This window comes from Diorhabda carinulata, chromosome X, assembly GCF_026250575.1.
Source record: "Diorhabda carinulata isolate Delta chromosome X, icDioCari1.1, whole genome shotgun sequence".
NCBI lineage: Eukaryota > Metazoa > Arthropoda > Insecta > Coleoptera > Chrysomelidae > Diorhabda > Diorhabda carinulata.
In genome coordinates, this window is record NC_079472.1 from 52846944 (window position 1) to 52865960 (window position 19017).

Genomic DNA, 19017 nt, shown 5'->3' on the forward strand with positions numbered 1-19017 from the left:
CTACAATTGTTATTATGGAAATTTGTGTTTTCAAGGATTATATTGTGATAGGAGACATCATTTACTATTAAAACGAATTTTTTGGAGTATAAAAAATATAAAGCAGGAACGGTAAAGGTTTTTCATCATGAGACTAATATGTCAGCACAATATTCATATGACTCAAATCAAAATTTCTGTAAACTTAGTGGAAATAATCGTTATGACTATTATTCCAAATGTCATCCAAATGCGAATTGGTAATTAAAAGAGATATTCAACCTTTTTATTTGTTTGTATTTTATTCGCATGGTTAATTTAGACATATTGAGCAAAACTCTTATGATAAAGTTATCTATATATTGGATGTATAACTGATGTAATATTTGATCTACCAATTGAATGTCCTCTCCACAAAATTAAATTCAAATTTTACGAACTAATTTATATTATAACGTTTTTAAGATAGGCTTTATGAGATATAGAAGATTCCTGAACAATTCGAAAATTGACGTTTCGGTAAATATATTACCATACTCAGGGCAACACACAAGTAAAAATATCCAAATATATAACAGACACCAGTAATAAAATTTGTACACATATAGGTACTTTAAATCGAAAAAACACAGACGAATTTTTGAAAAGTTCTAGGTGGAACCAAAGCCACTTGAAGCTAAGTGATACCTCGTACTTCACATCGATTTCGTTTGCTCTTATTCTGTGAAATTTCATAGTTTTTTATTGTAAGTTCATGCTTTTTAGGAAACTTTTAATACAATTTCTGTGGAATTTTAAAAAATAACTGGTTCTACAAATTAGTAATTATTCACAGATAGTACTAAACATACAATTCAGCAAATGTAGAAGCCATAATTATCGCATTTATATTAAAATAGGTCCAACTTTTGCTACTCTAATAATTCCATTACTCAGAGGCTTCGTGATGGAATTTACATAAATTATCAGTTTTCTTAGAAATTCAGATACCACTTAATCAGTAACTGGTGAAAGATCACACTGTATAGATACAACTATATGTACTATAATGTGTAATCCTATTTTTCCTTATATATATATATATATATATATATATATATATATATATATATATATATATATATATATATATATACATAACTTGGATTGCTTACCACGTGGAACTGAAGATTTTCAGATTCTTTATCTTCGCTGACTTATTTGATAAACGAATGTCATCTACACCCCGTGTATACTCTCATCGATGTACAGATATCTTGAATTATTTAGAAAAAAGTTTTGAACCCTAATATAAATATAAATATCACGTTCCTTTATAAACACACTGTATATAAACCTCAGAGTCAAATTTTAATAGTGATAGTAATAAAATATGTTTATTTGTTAATAAAGTAAATGCGTTAAAATAGAAAAAACCCGGTGGTTCTATTTAAAAAAACAAAGAAATTTGAGATCTATGAAGTTAAACTTTGAACACTTTTTCTACACACCTTGTATAAAATAAAAAATTTTATAAGGGTCTGCATTGGTCATATTTTTACATAAAAATTAATAATTCAAAAAGTATGCATTTTTCGAAAAAAAGTTTTTAGACAAAAGTATACTAAAATTTTACGTAGATTCCAAAAATGTATTAATATACAGGGTATTCTATTTGAAATATCAAAGTTACAGTCAACTTCCGGTAGAATAGAAAGTTTGAAAATATTTTAGTTGAAAAGATCGTATCCGAAAACCCAAACGTAGAAATTTTAATGATTTTACGTTAAGTATTTTGCCATATACAGATAGTTTTAACACGTCGTGGGACACCCTGTATACTCGAAGGTCAAAGGAGCCTACCTGTATATTTTGTGAGCTTGATTTCTACTTTCTAGCTCATTGTATTAAAATCATTTATACTAACTTCACTTAGAGTAACGAAAAAATATTGGAAAAAATTATACGAAATAATTATTTTAAATTTGTGAGGTCACATAATTTATAGAAATAAAAAATTTAATACAAGTATAAAAAAAACGTATATGTAATATAATATTAAAAAGATAATATTTACCTGCAGATTCAAATGAGACCGATGAATATTTTTTCATTATTGCAGAAAAATTTTTCAATTTTTGAACTTTTCACTATGATATCCTACCGTATCGTTCATTTCATCAGGTAAAACAATATCACTAAATTTATGTTTAAGAGATTTTCTAATTATCAATACCTCATGGCATTTTGATAAAATCTGAGGTTTAAATTTAATCCATTTATTATGGTTTTTTTTTTCACAAAACACACAGATCATTTCTTGCCCTTCTATAATTGATGAAAACAAGTAGTATTTTCTCTTTTGTTACTTATTACGCACAACTGATCACAATAATGTAGCTGAGATATGAAAAAAATATATAGTAGAGTTGAAAACTGAGTCTAAAAACACTCAAATATGGAAAGAAACGGATATTGAGAAATCAAGTATCCAAAAATAGTATGAAAATGCAATTTTTCATGTATTTCATCAGTAAAGTAGACGAAAGTCAAATTGCTCCGAAATAAGCAGCGTTGCAAGTGACAAACCTAACGGAAATTTGTCTTAAAATGTTCTACTCCCCTACCTAACTACCTAAGAATGTATTACCTGTATGTCAACCATTTTACAAATACTTGCAACCGAGCAAATCATCTAGCAATTTTTTTATACTTAAAATTGTCTAATTAAAAATGTACTCGAAAGCCAGATTTGTGAAGATACATTTATTCAAATAAAAAAATTTGCAATATGCAAAAAACAGTGGATATTGTAGCAACCGCGCTAACCCGCAAGAAGTTGATGTTTTTACTTTAAATATATTAAATAACATATAGAAAAAGTTTCAGCCTTGTGAAAGTACCTTAGTCGAATTGGCGACCAGCTCTAAGACTAATTTCTGTATACTGTGCTGAAACTCGTGCTTGAAAAATATGATTATATATAAATAATATGATAATAAATTGAATATTTAATTCGTTAATCCATTATGTGGATATAATCAAAACAAATTATGCTCTGACACCTGAATAATGAATTAATATTGTGTTTAACAAACTGCCAAAACATTAGTTAGTGGTTATTTCATTCACATAACTGGTACTGATCTTTATCATCGACAATATTCCTTTCTATAAAACATTTTGTCTGAAGTTAATTGAAATAGATTTATATTCCAACAAGAAAACGATACAATCCGAGACATATATTTCGCGAATAAGATATGTACAACATTTACGCAACATTGCAGAACATTTCAATTCAGTTTATGATCAACTGTTAGGAGATATTCAACCGATACGAATTCCACCACAAAAACAACCATTTTCAAATCTCATATGAAATACAGAAGATACAAAGCTCATATCATTTTTGTCGCAAGAAACATGTAATAATCAGAGAAAAAATTTCATTTTTGAAACAAGTTTTATTGAAAAAAAGTAACTATAAAATAACGAGTGAGTTACCTAAACACCTAATCAGCGTAAATTTACCTAACAACTATTTTTGAAGCAGTATTGGGATTACAAAATTAATACGAATGCTGTTGATAAGGTCGATTTTTAAATAAATAAACGTATAACTTGTGGTATCAAAATCCTAGAAAGACACATATACAACCAAACAAGTGAATTCGTCTACTCGTCTAACATCATATCTGTTGAGCTTGATGATATCAGAATATAGAATTGATTGAAGTACAATGATTTCAATCATATTCCAGAAGAATTTACAAATGCTCAGGCTTTCTAAATGCAAAGAAACGCATATTTGTTATAAACGATATATATATTTTAAAATTATAAAAGAAATTACTCTTAACATAAATCTTCTGTTGCAATTATGAATCTTCTTTATTTCTTGTTGTATTGGGAAAATTTTAAAGATTCATTTAGAAGTTCTATAACATTCTCTTTCATATAAGTTGATGAATTCACGACATATGATCAAATCTTTTTAGTTCTTCACTGAATCATGATCCGAATACGAGGAAGTATGTGAAATTTTAAATCAATAATTTGATTTGAAGGTAGTGAAAACTTTATATAAATAATTTAATCTAAATCGAAAAAGAGTTAAAATAAGAGCGTAAGCTAGATACAGTGTTGTTAAAAAGTGGAGAGAGAAAAATATAAGATCAATCCTACAACAATGGAAAATTCATAAAATAATATACGGAGGAGTATATATAGAAAAAGCATGGAAACGAGGAAGGTGTGAAGGAATATATCTGTAGTGAGACGAATCCATCATGTCTTGAGAGAGTGTGTAGAAGGAAATAGTTAGGACCTTGAGAGAAATAGGGTGGTGAAGTGATACTGTAAAGAAACCTCAAAAGGAATAGCAGAAAGAATTTCAGTGGTAAGGTATTAAAGTACAACCACAAGGCCCGTTGAGCAAATGTATACTTAATGTTATTGGAAATTTTTTTCGAAAAAAAAAATTTTTAATTTGGAAAATACTTCATATGTTCATTGTAGAATTTATAACACAAGATTAACGGCTATGAACTAAATATTTCCAATTTTATTCAATAAATATTGTTGTGTTGAGCTTGATGATATCAGAATATAGAATTGATTGAAGTACAATGATTTCAATAATATTCCAGAAGAACTATCGTCAGCTGAATGAGTTCGAGAGAGGTTGAAAAGCAAATAGCACTGTTGGATTATGATACAAATCGCCATTGCTACAGGTCATTTTTAATGTTCACCAAAGCGAAGACTATTGTCAACGCTTACATAAAACGTACTTCCATAATAGAGAAGAATCATCAAGTGATAGTAAGTGAATAATCAATAGCCGTCAAAAAATGAAAGTTTACATAACATTGAGTGATAAATGAAAAAGTTTGAATCCACAGATGACATTAAAAACTAAAAGTTTAAAGTAGTTAATAGAATTGTACAATGTATTTCTCGTTTAATATATGAGATTGTCTCCAGAAAGTCTACATTTATGTTAGAAGACGTTTTTAAGCAAGGAAACGAGACACCCATATATTTAATTCTGACGAACGATGATTTCTTAGTGCTTTACATTGGCAGAAGTGGCACAATAGAATGGCCAGCCGGATCACCGGATTTGTGACTTTCGGTTTTTTGGATGGATATACTTGAAATCAAAAATATTAAAAATGTATGTCACTTTGCCTATAGATCATGAAAAGTTGTGACGGAGAATAACAAGAAGTAGAAGTTTCAAAGATATTTGAACAAGTAGTTTCATCCGAATCGGGTTGTAAAAATTAAAATTTCTCACTTTGACTAAATAAAACCATTGATAAATCAAATGGTCAAATGAATATCAAATATCTTCTATGAGCAGTAAAGGAAGTGATAGCATAAGAGACTTTCAGTCATTGTTAAAGTTGGCTCCATCAAATTTAAATAAATTCTGCTACATTAAAAGATTAAACTATCGATTATTGTAATCACAGGTCACTAACTTAAAATTTTTTTGTAATTTATATTTTTCAATAAATTGAACCGTTTTTTGTCTCAAAATGTATGTAGCTGGCAAATTCTCTGATGGACAGTTGATGTGGATGTTGCTAAAATGGTTCTCTACCTGATTCTATTTACTTTACTTTTATGTAACGGAAGCTTTTTGTTCAACTTTTACCACTTTGAAACGTCAGATTTATTTTAAAGTTTATTATAGGTCATAAGAATTAACGATTACTTTCTGGAGACGTCTGTTAGTTGAGCGAATAAACCAATTGCTGAATAGGTATCTGCTGTATCAAGATTATGTCAATTTAATAGAAAATTAATAAATTAGAAATTTCAGTTCTGTACTAAGCATAAACTGCCGATGCAATGATATACCTTTGATAATGCTGTAGTTTATCTAAGTTTTGCGCTGTAGCTCCTGGACAAACTTATGTAGTAGCTTCCAGCCACCCTATGGTCCTTAAATGATAAAGAAATGGAATTGCTAGGAATTGAATGATAGTGTTCATATAAGCACATGAGGGTGAAGTATATTATGAGCTGATATTCATGTATAATTCAACAAATAAATCGTGGTTAATAACACTGAAAATGCGGTCTAATAGTAAACAATGCTGAAAAATACTTTTAAATGTGGGCATAATATGACGAATAGAAAATTATTGTTGATGTCTAGAGGCGTGGGATGATTTGTTCGAAATTTTACTTTAAAAAATCATTTCACATCATAGAATAGAACTAGTAAGAAATTACAACAATTAATATCGAGCATATCACGCTTTTAAAACATTGACAGTAATTTTCATTTCAGTTCTTCTATTCTGATTAAGAATTATGTTTCAATTTTAATTTGTTTGTTGTTTTCTAGATTTATTTTCAAATTATTTTATCATCGAACGTTTCTTATTACCGAGTTATGAATCTCTGAAGTTGAAGAACAACAAGATCAATTCCACGTCTCTACTGCCATTCCTAGAACTGTTGGTGTATACTGCTATACTATACCAATACTCACTATTACACTGCCTGATGTGCGTTTCGTTATCAAGTTCTTCAAAGACCGAAGGTAAACTGAAACTTACTGATTTAGCCCAAACGCTTTAGTCATTTAGATTCACGAAAATTCTAAGCAGCAAATTTCCTTCGGAATTCGTTGAGGGGTTACTGGTAGTCTAAATTCAAAAAGAAGAGGTATCAGACTTGCTGCATCCGCCATCTTGATTTAAAGGGTTACTTTTTGTCTCTTGAATAATTCGTTTATTTTCAATTTTACACGAAAAATAGTTATCACGAAAGTTGTTTATAATTAAATTTCCTACAATTTTGCTTGTCATCAATTTTCTTAAGATCGATTTTTTTCGATTTATATTCGAAAAGAGAGGGTGAATTTTTTCTTATCGAATAACTCCTTTATTTACAATTTTACGTGAAAAATTGTGATGAACAAAGTTGTTGAAAATTGAATTTGCCACAACTTTGACTGTAATCAATTTTTCGTAGGATCAATATTTTTCGTTTTATACCTGCAAAGAGGTAGGGGAGAATTTTCGTTCATTGAATAACTCGTTAAATCTCCATTTTACCTGAACAATGGTTATTCCCGAAGTTGTTCGGAATTTCCTGTAATTTAGGCTCTCTTTAATTCATAATTACAGCACTAATGGCTGAAGTGAATTTATGGATGTGGATGTCAATTATCATTGATTATTCTCTCGGACTCCTCGAGTGAATCCTGACTGGAGGCTTAAGTACGCAGGTATTTAGGTCTAAGTACGCTCGTTAATGAAGGTCGGTGATCACTTCCCCCATAGTGGAGAAAGTGGGGACAAGGAACGAAACGACACAGTCAGTATTGAGCTGGGACGAGAACAAGAAGGACGACTCCGCTTTCTCTGAATAATGGACTCACATTCAATCTACCTGCTCCAATCGTTGCCTGTATACAAAACGGTCACATCCAGGTATACAGTAAACCCCAAAACAACAACAACGTGGCAACAAAAAGACAAATAGAAAAAATAATAGTACAACATCAATAATTAGCGCGTTAACCTCTTCTTTTCGGGTATAAATCGAAAAAAATTAATCATAGGAGAAAATAGATGACAACCAAAATTGTATGAAATTTAATTTTAAACAACTTTTGTGATAACTACTTTTCGTGTAAAATTGAAAATAAACGAGCTATTCAAGAGATAAAAAATAACCCTTTGAATCAAGATGGTGGATGTACCAACAAGTCTGCTACCTCTACTTTTTGAATTTAGACTACCAGTAACCCCCCCTCAACGAATTTCGAAGGAAATTTGCTGCTTAAGATTTTCGTAAATCTCAGTCCCTCTTTAAAGCCAATCCCACTGGGCTAATTTGACTCGCCGTTTATATACTGAATTTTGCCGCCTTTCCAGCAAAACATTTTAAGTAAGAGAACCACTTTAACATGAACTTTCACATTACTTTCCTAAGTAATAAACTAGAGAGTTGACTGTGAGAAATATGTCTTTATCCTCATTCAAACTATTCTTATATTAAATAATATCAATACATTCAAATTTGTGAATAATTATTTATTTTCAAACCATGATTATTACTCTGCTTGGCAATACCCAAATTTCCTCTCTGTCCATATTTCAAATGAGGAAGGTGCACTTTAAACCGGACATTAACAGATCTCTTAGTTTACCCAACATATTTCTTGTCGAAATCATTAGATCTTTTTTTCTGGTATTCTATCATTACTTGCTATTGTTATGAATTATACTTAGTAAGTTTCCAGATTCCAGTTCACTTTTTACTTGGTTTTCGGAACGCGCATTAAATAGTGTAATCCTCAGTTTTGGTGTAATAGTAGCAGTAAACAGTGTGTTCAGTAATCTTATATCTATAAAATGTACTGTTCAGAACATAGACCTTCAAATCGGTGTTTGCGTATTAGCTCTATCGCCATATTTTATAAAAACTTTTTTGATATTTATAAATGAAATTTAAAATATACGAAAAATCTAAATTTCGATATTTGGCCTTGGTTTTTGAGGCTTACTGCGAGTTAAGACTAATTTTTGTAATTGAGGTATAAAAATAGTTTTTAGAAAAACCAAAACCAGTTCTAAATATTGATGTTCGTACAGATTTGGAATAAGTAAATGATTTCATGTTTAACAAAAATTGATGAAAAATATATCTTACATTATATGCAGTATTTAAACAAATTTATCAGATAAAAATAGTTATCAGATTACTAAGTGGATCTCATTATACTTGCTAATGAAAATGTTTTATATGCGAGAGTTGTCACCTAAGTTTTAAGATATGATAACACAGATGGGAACATTTTTAATATTTGAAACATTCATCTTGGTCAAGAAATAGGAACGAATCGCTAGCATTTTCATGCAATGGTTTTCTATGACTATGCATATAAACTTGAAACTAAACAACAATCGACTGTATGGTTATTTTAAGACGAGCCAAATCTAATGAAATTTATTTGTTCAAGAAGCATTTCGAAGGAAATGATCGTCGATTTTTTCCTATTACTTCAAATTTCGTGGAATTCCAAACTATGATTCAATTATTACAAACCTTGGTGGAATAAATGAGGGAACTCTTTAACGATGTGTAACGTAATATGTAACTCACGTTGCCACTTTATTCCACACATATTTTGAATTGACACAAGAGATACAGGGTGCGATTTTGCTATGAGTACAATTTATATATGGACGAATGTATTTCTAGTTTATTCTATAAAGGGTACGTCATAAAAAATATCTGTTTCTAATATTCACTTTGTTTTAAATTATCATAGAAAAAGAAAGTCGTGATATACGAGGTATAAACCATCATAATCTATGGTTTCTATTGCAATATTCAGCAGGCGCTTCGAGACTTTTTCGAGCTTAAATATAAAAACTTGTCGGAGTGCATTTCCAACGTCTCTTTTGGATTTGAATTGAACAAATGGACATGAAAAAATATTACTTTGACTATGCAAGGCCCGGATTAAATGCTAGATATGGCAAGAGCTCAATACCACCATACCACCATAAAGTTTTCTATAGTATTCCTCTAACTGTTTGCAGTATGTGGTTTAACATTGTTTATTATTATGATAGGAAGCCGCTTCCGATTCCCTGAACTTGGATATTTCATCAGCTGTCCACCATATACCTCGTCATTGATAGCTCGACTATCTGGAATTATTTCAAAGTATAATAATTCCACCAGTTACATAAAAGACTTTCTGTTCCAATCGACGGGTTCTGGAAATTGTCTTTTTTCTAGCCACTTATTTTTTGATGCGATAAATCCATTTTAAATCACGAGTGATAATACGTACAGTGAAACGATCATCTGTCGACAGGGCAAGAAGCTTTGTACACACCTCTACTTGAGGTTGTGCTTGAATCCAGACACTATTCGAGAACTCATAAATCTTACCCAATGATTTGGAATCGCAATAGTATGGTTAGAAGGCTTAGGAAGTCTGATAATTGGCGAAAGATCTTCAAGCGTCAAATATTAAAACGATGAAACCAACACTGTTCGCTCGTTTACTGTGTCTTCTCTTCCAATTTTAAATATTTTCATTGCTGTCACGGCTACTCCAAACTTTTGTGTTCAATATTTTACGTACGTCAATAAACAACTAATAAACCATTTCTCACTATGGAATAGTGTGTAGCAATGTTTCACAGAAGTAAAGCCAATGAAACGTCCATAATTCTTACCCGAAACAAAAACACAATCAAAACAATGGACTGAAAGGGGAAAACCGGCTCTAAAGAAGGCAAAGACCGTTCCATCTGCAGTCAAGGTCACGGCATCGATTTTTTGGAATGCGCGTGGGATAATTTTCATTGTTTATTTTGAAAAAGGTAAAACTACCAACGGCGAGTGTTATGCGTAATTATTGCAACGTATGAGTGAAATCAAGCAAAAACCTCCGCTTTTGGCTAAGAAGAAATTGTTGTTTTATCAAGACAATGCACAAGCTCACACATCCGTTATTGCAATGGTAAAAAAAAGAATTAAAGTTTGATTTGTTACCTCATGGTGGATTTAGCCTGCTTGAATTATTTTCCTGACTTGAAAAAATGGCTCGGTGGAGAAAGATTTTCCAAAAAAGAAGAGGTTATTAGGAGCTTGACGATTCTTGTTATGAAAAGGATATCGAACTCATTGAACATTGCTGGGAAAACTGTGTGGAGCTCAAAGGAGATTATGTTTGAGAAATAAATTCATTTTTCCCAAAGTTTTTGTGTTTTCTTTGAGGGCCCAGGAACTTGTGGAACCATCCTTGCATTATCCTAAAATCTATTCCTAATCTTTAAACTTATTCTTCAATTGAAGGGAAGGAAAAGTAAGTAAAAAGTCGTCACCCTCTCAGTATTTAATCTTTTAGAAATATTAATTCTTCCGGAAAGAATTAGCAATAGCTTTCCTCAAGTCATTACTAGTTATATAATATCGTCATCTACCAATAATGGCCGATTCCCACTACAATGCCGTTGTCGATCCGATCCCGGTTTAACAAATATCATCGAGAAAAAATATATGTCCACATTCATATTATCCATAACGATTAAGTTTGATTTGAATTTTATTCCAAGTATGCACATATTCAACCACGTGGTTGACATTAAAATCGGATCAAAATTATTACTATTGAGTACTTGAAATCCAGCCCAACTTGAAGATTATGGAGGGACCATCCAATATTGCGTACCGTTACATAAAGAAGGGAGATATGCGTATTAAAAAAAAACTAATTGCGTGACGATTTCTGTAATGAAGTGAAATCATTAAAAAGTCCCATGTTGCACGTTTCGATAAGGAAAAAATCTGTTAAATAGTGTTCTACAGATTTAAACTTGGAAAAGCAAATCTATATATTTTCCTTTGTGAAGAATACTTTCATTATAGTGGTACCAACAAAAAGTTGTGATTTAGTAGATAATTTTTTCATTTGCTAATGGATTAACCCCTTTGTAATTATAATACAAACTGCAAAATTAAACTGCTTTATTGTAACTTACGAAGACTGTTTATGATAGCCCATTATTATGCTCGTGTGTTAATCTAGGAAGGAATGGTATTGTCAAACCACTCCTGTTTATAGAAATCAAGGTGCAAAAATTATTACGTTACATTTATGTACTTTACATTTCCCTTATACATTTTATGAAGATAATGCTACTGTTTTCAAGAAATATAAAGCTATAAAGTTTGAACTTTATTTCTTCACACGTGAATAAGCACAATGTGTTTCTATATCCATATGCCGAGAAAATATAGATATTTTTCAATTGTGGGACCCGTCTTTTATTCATTCGTAAATTAATTCATGAAAATGTTTATAATATGAAAACATCTTGAAGATTATGCTTGTACACTTCACACTTACCATTGGACTTTATACCAGATTGAATTGACTGGACATAAAAGTATTTTTAATGGTACTATGGAAATTATATTCATGGTAATAAAAAATATATTGTTAGTTTAAGCCCTCAATATTCAGTTTTAATGCCACAAGAATTGCGGAATTTTATTAACGAAGAGATTCTTCAAAGATTAGGTTGATTTAGGAGTAAAAAAAATAATCGTTAACTCTCGATAGTTGGAATGAAATTCGTTACGATTATATAATTAATTTACGCTATTCACAGAAAACCAAAAATTATTTTCTACAGATTTCTACATTTACAGTGGATTCAAGAGCGTCGTTTATTTCTAAAATTGCGATATTGACAGGTTTTCTAACTTTCTGATAAACTCATATAGAACCGCACATTTTTGGATCCATCGAAAAAATTGAAAAAACGTACCGTATGAGTTCTTAATTTCTATTAGCTACTTTAATTTATGAAATTATAGTTATATTCAAATATCCACCATATCTGTTACGTATCTTTCACAAAGGCCTTATTTTTTATACAAATTTCACCGATCACTAATCTTAATAAGTGCATATTTTTGAATTCCTAGAAAAAAAGTTATGATAGGCCCAGAAGTACCTGGTCTGACCTAGAGATGCCGGGAGTTGCTTGAAAAATACCTACATGGGTCCAACACTTCACACACCAATGAAAAGAACAATAAAAGCAATGGACCGTTCAATCTGCAGGCAAGGTCATGGCGTCGGTTTTTGGAAAGCGCTTGAGATAATTTTCATTGACTATCTTTAAAAAGAAAAAACTATGAACGGCGAGTATTACACGAAGTTATTGCAACGTTCGAGCGAAGAAATCAAGCTAAAACGTTTGTCTAAGAAGAAAGTGTTGTTTCATCAAAACATTGCACCAGGTCACACATTCGTCCTTGTAATGGCCAAACTTAATGAATTGCTACTTATTTGGTCAAAAATTTTTAAACAATGAAGGGGATGTCAACAGTTGATGACTATTTAGAGGAGCTTGAAGATACTTATGATGAAAAGGTTATAGAACTTATTGAACATCTCTGGGTAAAAATTATAGAGCAGAGGGAGATTATGTTGGAAAATGAATATATTTTTTTCCAAACGTTTTGCGTTTTCTTCGTTGTAACTTTTGAAGGTCTCATACATTTTCCATTATATTCAATCCTTCAAACGACGTTTTATTTGAATTCTATCGTGACATGAAACTTTCTAGGTTATTTTCATATGATTGACTTCGCTAATGAGAGCTGAGTCCTTTAAGCTTTATGATAGTGAAAAGTTTTTGAGAAACTAAGCTTTGAGAGAGTTGAAGACAGAAACGTGCAAGTACAAGAAATTTGCTAATGGAGGATGAAAAAATTCTTCTATCATTTTATTTTTACTCTATTAGTACTTTAATATTGTGTTCTTGTATTACACATGGTTTTGTTCTTTTTTAGTGAGACTTCCTTCAAAGTAGAATCCACGTTCATTGCGATAATTTCTTTTACCAGTGGATTTCTCGGCTGCCAGTTGTTGTCACAATATAACATGTTTATTTTTTGCAAGACCTGTCGTAGTCTATTCTTGTACGAAAGTATTTGTGATTTATTCTGAGAGGGACCTGATATTGTATTTTTCGATTAATAATTAATATTTTTGATTGTATGACAACTCCATATCCGGATGAGTGGGTAATTAACTTTTGATTATTAATTCTTCATTCTTACCTATTTTGTTACATGAGTCTCATATGTATCAATATAAAATCCTTTTCCTGATGGGTATATTTATATCAGTAGCATATATATATTATGAGGTTATTTATTTGGATATTTTCAACTGAGATCCAGCCCATGAAATGTTCTCCAGTATAATTACTGAAGTGTTAATCATCTGGGTACGTCAGATTCTAACTTTTAAGTAAAAAAGCAAAAGTTTCGGGATAAAACTTTGATGTAAATTTAAATTTACACAATTTAAAAGACATTAAATTTTTTATTAAATGTACAAGCTCAGCAATGGCTTTAAAAGTGTTATCCGGATTCTGCTCCATCGAAAAGAACAATTCGTTATTGGTTTGCTGATTTCAAACGTTGAAGGTGAATGTTCTGGTCGTACAATTAAGTTGGTTACTACAGAAAACACAAAAAATGTCCACAAATTGGTAATATCTAAGCGTAAATTGAAATTGCGGAAGATAGCCGAGGCCGTGAAGATATCAGAAGGCAATGTATTTATAATTATGCTTGAATATTTGACACAAGAAAGCTGTTTTTAAAGTAGGTGCCGCGTTTACTCACTGTCGATTGAAAACAACAACGTTTTGATGATTCAGATCATCATTTGGTCATGTTTACAAGTGATAAATCAGATTTTATGCTTCTACATTTGACAATGGATTAAACATGGATCCATCACTTCGGAATCGAAACGTTCAACATCTGAGTGGACTGCAGCTGTTGAACCACATCCGAAGCGTGAAAAGGCACAACACTCAGCTGGGAAGGTTAGGGCTTTATTATTTTGAGAAATATTTTGGCATGAAATACTGTTTATTGACTATCTCCAAAACAGAGAGACAATCAATGGCGAATACTATATAGAGTTATTGGGATCGTTTGAATGCAAAAATCAAAGGAATAACGACTTCACATAGTGAAGAAAAAACCACTGTTCCACAAAGACTATGCACCGATTCACAAGTCGATGGCAATGATGGTTAAATTGTATGAATTACACTTAAAAATGCTTCTCATCCACCGTATAGTACCGATCTAGCCTCAATGCTGTCATAAATTAATGTTCAAATCAATATTTCATGTTTGTTTTTCAGAAGAAAATAATTTCCAATGAACAGTTTTTATTGCATAACTATTGTTGAACCGATTGATGATTATATGACACCCCTGACAAAAGCAAATAGTCATCATACATTGTATATTTATTTATAATTCTTTGTGGTTGAATAACATTATATACTCGGAATCCCATTATAGCCGTTCGCTTTCGTTGAAATTGTAAAAAAAAGAACACACCGTTCGTTATGTTGTGAATGTGAAATACTGCAGTTTTCAAATTGCGATTACTTGTTAAACTAATTATCTATGGCTGTTGACAATTTTTTTGTTGTCATTTTTCTCGACAAAAAATATACGAAGACTCGTTATAGATATAAATTTCAAAAATTTAACTTTGTGACTTCGTATTTATTTACTTGACAGGCGGGAATTCAGCAATCAGAATTTGAAACAGAGTCGAACTCGCGAAATTTTTGATCATAAAAATGTATGTAGAGGAAACTATTTCACTTATACTTTCTACGCTTCTCCAGCTCTGGCGAGTACATTTATTTCCTCCAGAGTTTGCTTTTTATTTCGCCCTGTTTTATGATGATTATGAATCTATTCTTATTTTGTTCTTCACTTTTTGTTTTTTTTTTTCATGTTCACCTACCTCAACTATTTTCCTAGCTCATCTTTGTTAATTTATTTTCTGCTTTATCTCAGTATCTATTTCAAATATTTCATTTCAACAGCTCTCGTATTAATTTCGTTCTTTCCCGGAATTACCCAAATGTCAGCAGCATTCATTGTACATTATGTACTTTTTTTGCTACGATATATATTTTTCGTAGTCTTAAAATCTTTATTTATTTTATCTTGTTGATTATTAGACTGTTAATTTTCTGCATATTCCTTTCCTTCTGTGCTAATTGTGTCGATACTCTTCCTGAGATAATTTTCCGCATATTATTCCTTTTTTTTTGATCATATAAGTTCTCTCTCAATATAACCTTCGTTTTTCTATTTTTTTCTCATATTCTCTTAGCATTCGTATTTTTTTTTTTTGAATTTTGAGTAAATTTTTAATCATATGCGTATAAAAATAACTAAGTCTAATTGACTAATCTATCGTTGTGTCTAATTGTCTTTCTTATTTTTTATATCCCTTTCAACATCGCAATCATCATCAGAATAAAACTGCTGCCTTAATTAATTTTTCTTCTGTTCTATCTTCTTTTTCCTGTGCGTATCTAAGATTTGATTGCGCTTTTCGATACTTTCAAGCTTTTCGTTTAAGATTTATTTCAAGCATTTCAATGTTCTTTTTCTATCTAAAGTATCAAAATCAGCTTTGAAATGTATCTATATTAAACACGATGACTGATTTCCAAAATTACTTGTAGGACTAAATATTGCCTTTGTGAAATTAGGAAAATTTTGGATACGGATCTCCCACTTCCCAGAGCAGTGCTAGATCGTGCAAAATACAGAGGTAGCCTTTAGATAATTGCAATTACAATCGTTGGAGATAAAAGATTGCCTTGTTCTAATGACATTCCAATATCCCGTGAAACCGGACGCCTCTTTTGAGACATAAAACCTGAATTAATTTGGTGAATCACCCTTGTGTTGTAGGCAATTGTTCATCAATACTCGTTTACTCACTGGGTATATATGTATTTTGGCAATTATCAAAAATATACCTTTAAATGCAACAAATCGATCACATTGCTACATTATCGAATCTCAGGTGGTCTAATAAAATTTCAAATCTCGGTAGACTCATCATCCTTCTAAATATTAGTTGGCTTATATTATACACCCTAGGAAAATACAACAAACCCAATGTAGCACATATTTCGACTGTATGTCGAAACTAATACTAATACTAATCAGTATGCTTTGCTATGTATTTCAGGAGTTTTAGAATTTCCCGCAATGGCTTTAACAGCAGATAGATGTGATCTAATTATATTTTCAGCTTTTGTTCTTACAGAAGAAGTGGGATAATAGTTCTTTCATTTAGTTTTTTTTATCTCCTGAATAATATTTTCGAGTTTCGTTATTTGCATCCATGTTTCCTATCTTACCTAATGAATCACGTTTTTCGACCATAGCTTCATCTTCAGCAAGACGAACTGTTTAAATTCTAGCTTCTCTGATTGATGCTACTTCATCTTCTTCCTCAGACTCATATTCATGTGGCCTGTTGTGACAAAGTCTTTTTTTCGGAATCACTGGAGCCAACAGTTTCCTCATTACTTTGTAACTCTTCCCACAGTGTTTTCTCTTCATTTTCGTAGCTATAGATTTCCATCTAAACAGTAATAAACAGAGAAAAATCATTGAGGAATAAAAATGATAGAAAAATAATAACAAAAAGTCAACTTATCTTGTTAAAAACTGTCAGTTCCAGATGATGAAAAGAGGAGGAATATAATTCCAGACATCACTGAGTAATCCATGATTAAAATTTTGTCCAGACGATTTTCACCACACCGCACACGCGCCTGGTTAAGACTATGCTTTCCGATTGATGAACATTGTGGGTTTGAACATTTATTCTTCAGATCAAGCTGTTGGCTGCGTTTGCAATATCTTATCACCCTCCACTACTCTTATCTATGAATAATATATCAATCTACCCTAGATTCCATTTGAGATTTTAGGAGTTCGGTACGGCCCTAATATTGGATTGATGTGATTTAATTGAAAACCAGTCTACATTCTAGTCCCCTTGAAGGTAGCTTGGCATATTTTCAAGATTTTCAAGACGTCTGTTTTTTGAGCTAAATATTTTCTTGATTATTCATATAATCTAGTTTCTGCAATTTTTCTCAATATTCCTATTAAATAGTATTTTTATAACCATCTCTTCAAAGTTTATAAATAACTGAAGAAGGTGTAATTTTTAGATTTAGTAGTGAAGTGTTTTAATAGTAATATAAAACAGTCTTAAATACGATAGAGCTATGTTAATTGGAAATTCTTTGCTTCCAAACTCGACAAAATATTCGAAAAGAATGTTAAATAACCCATTAAATACAATAAAGGTACATTTTACTCCTTGATAATGAACTTGAATCATTTGAACAATGAACGAGAAGCATAAAAATCTAACAAAACTCATTTTTCCAGATGATTTTCGTTTAATCATAGTCGGAGTACTTAGGGTGTCTACTTGAAAAATTTATTATGTAAAAATATTCGGTGAACCAACGAGTTCTGATCGTTAAAGCAATTTACCTACTACCAATATGTAATATCGAACATTACGATACTAAATATGAGCTTCGTAATGAGATACTTAACCGCACTAGTGCAGTAAAGTTACTTTACCGTACTAGTGGAATGAACTCAAGAATAAAAAAGTAAACCTCATTTATCATAATAATTAAACACAACACCTGTACAATTAGTGATGTTTATTCCAGCTGACGTGGATGCAATTGAAGAATTGTAGTTTTCAATTTCAATTGAACTTTTTGTAGAAACGATTTCTCCTCCCATTATTTTAGTAGCTAAATTTTTGTTGTTGTCTAAGGATGTTTCTACATATCCTTCAGCGACACTACTGGATTTCCATCCACCATGTCTCTTCAAAATGTGCATATCAACACCACCATCTGTAAGTAGGGATGCTGATGATCTTCTAAAACAGTGACCTGTAGATTGTGATGGATTTTGTAGCTCCAGAAACGAACATATTTTCGAACGTTATTCAAGCAGTCAAAACCAGAGATGTTTCCTATAGTAATAGCAAATTCTCTTTGATTTTATTATTTTGATCATTATGAACGTTACTTAGTCAACTAAATCACCAATTTTTAACTTCATCAATTCTTCTCTTCGGCATACGCCAAACGTACTCGCGATTAAAGAAACCTATAAAAATAATATGCTACATGGAAATGTCACCATATAATCTTACCTTCATATCAAGAATTGATCATCATTGGCATCTTTCAAAAGTCTGTGTATATTTTCCTCTGAAAGTATACTGGATTTTTTCGGCTTGTGGCCTTCACTTTTCTGCTTGAAAAAAGCCAATAGCTGTGAATATTTACTTATGTCCACATTTTTCTTAACAGATATCATTGTTCTCAGCATACTATAATGTGTCCATAATGATGATGCCTTTTCTTTTTCAGCTTTCTCAGCAAAATAAGATTTACACTTTCATTTATTTCTATGGAACTAAATGCTGTCGAACTTTGTTTGACAGGGATCCGATTGCACTTTTCGTCATATAAAATCACGGGCAGCTCGTTGAAATACCACACTTTCTAATGACTCATAATATTTTTTGTAACAGCTCATTTTTTATGCTCCACATGGCTTTGACCATAGTTTTTTCAAACAACAAAAAGG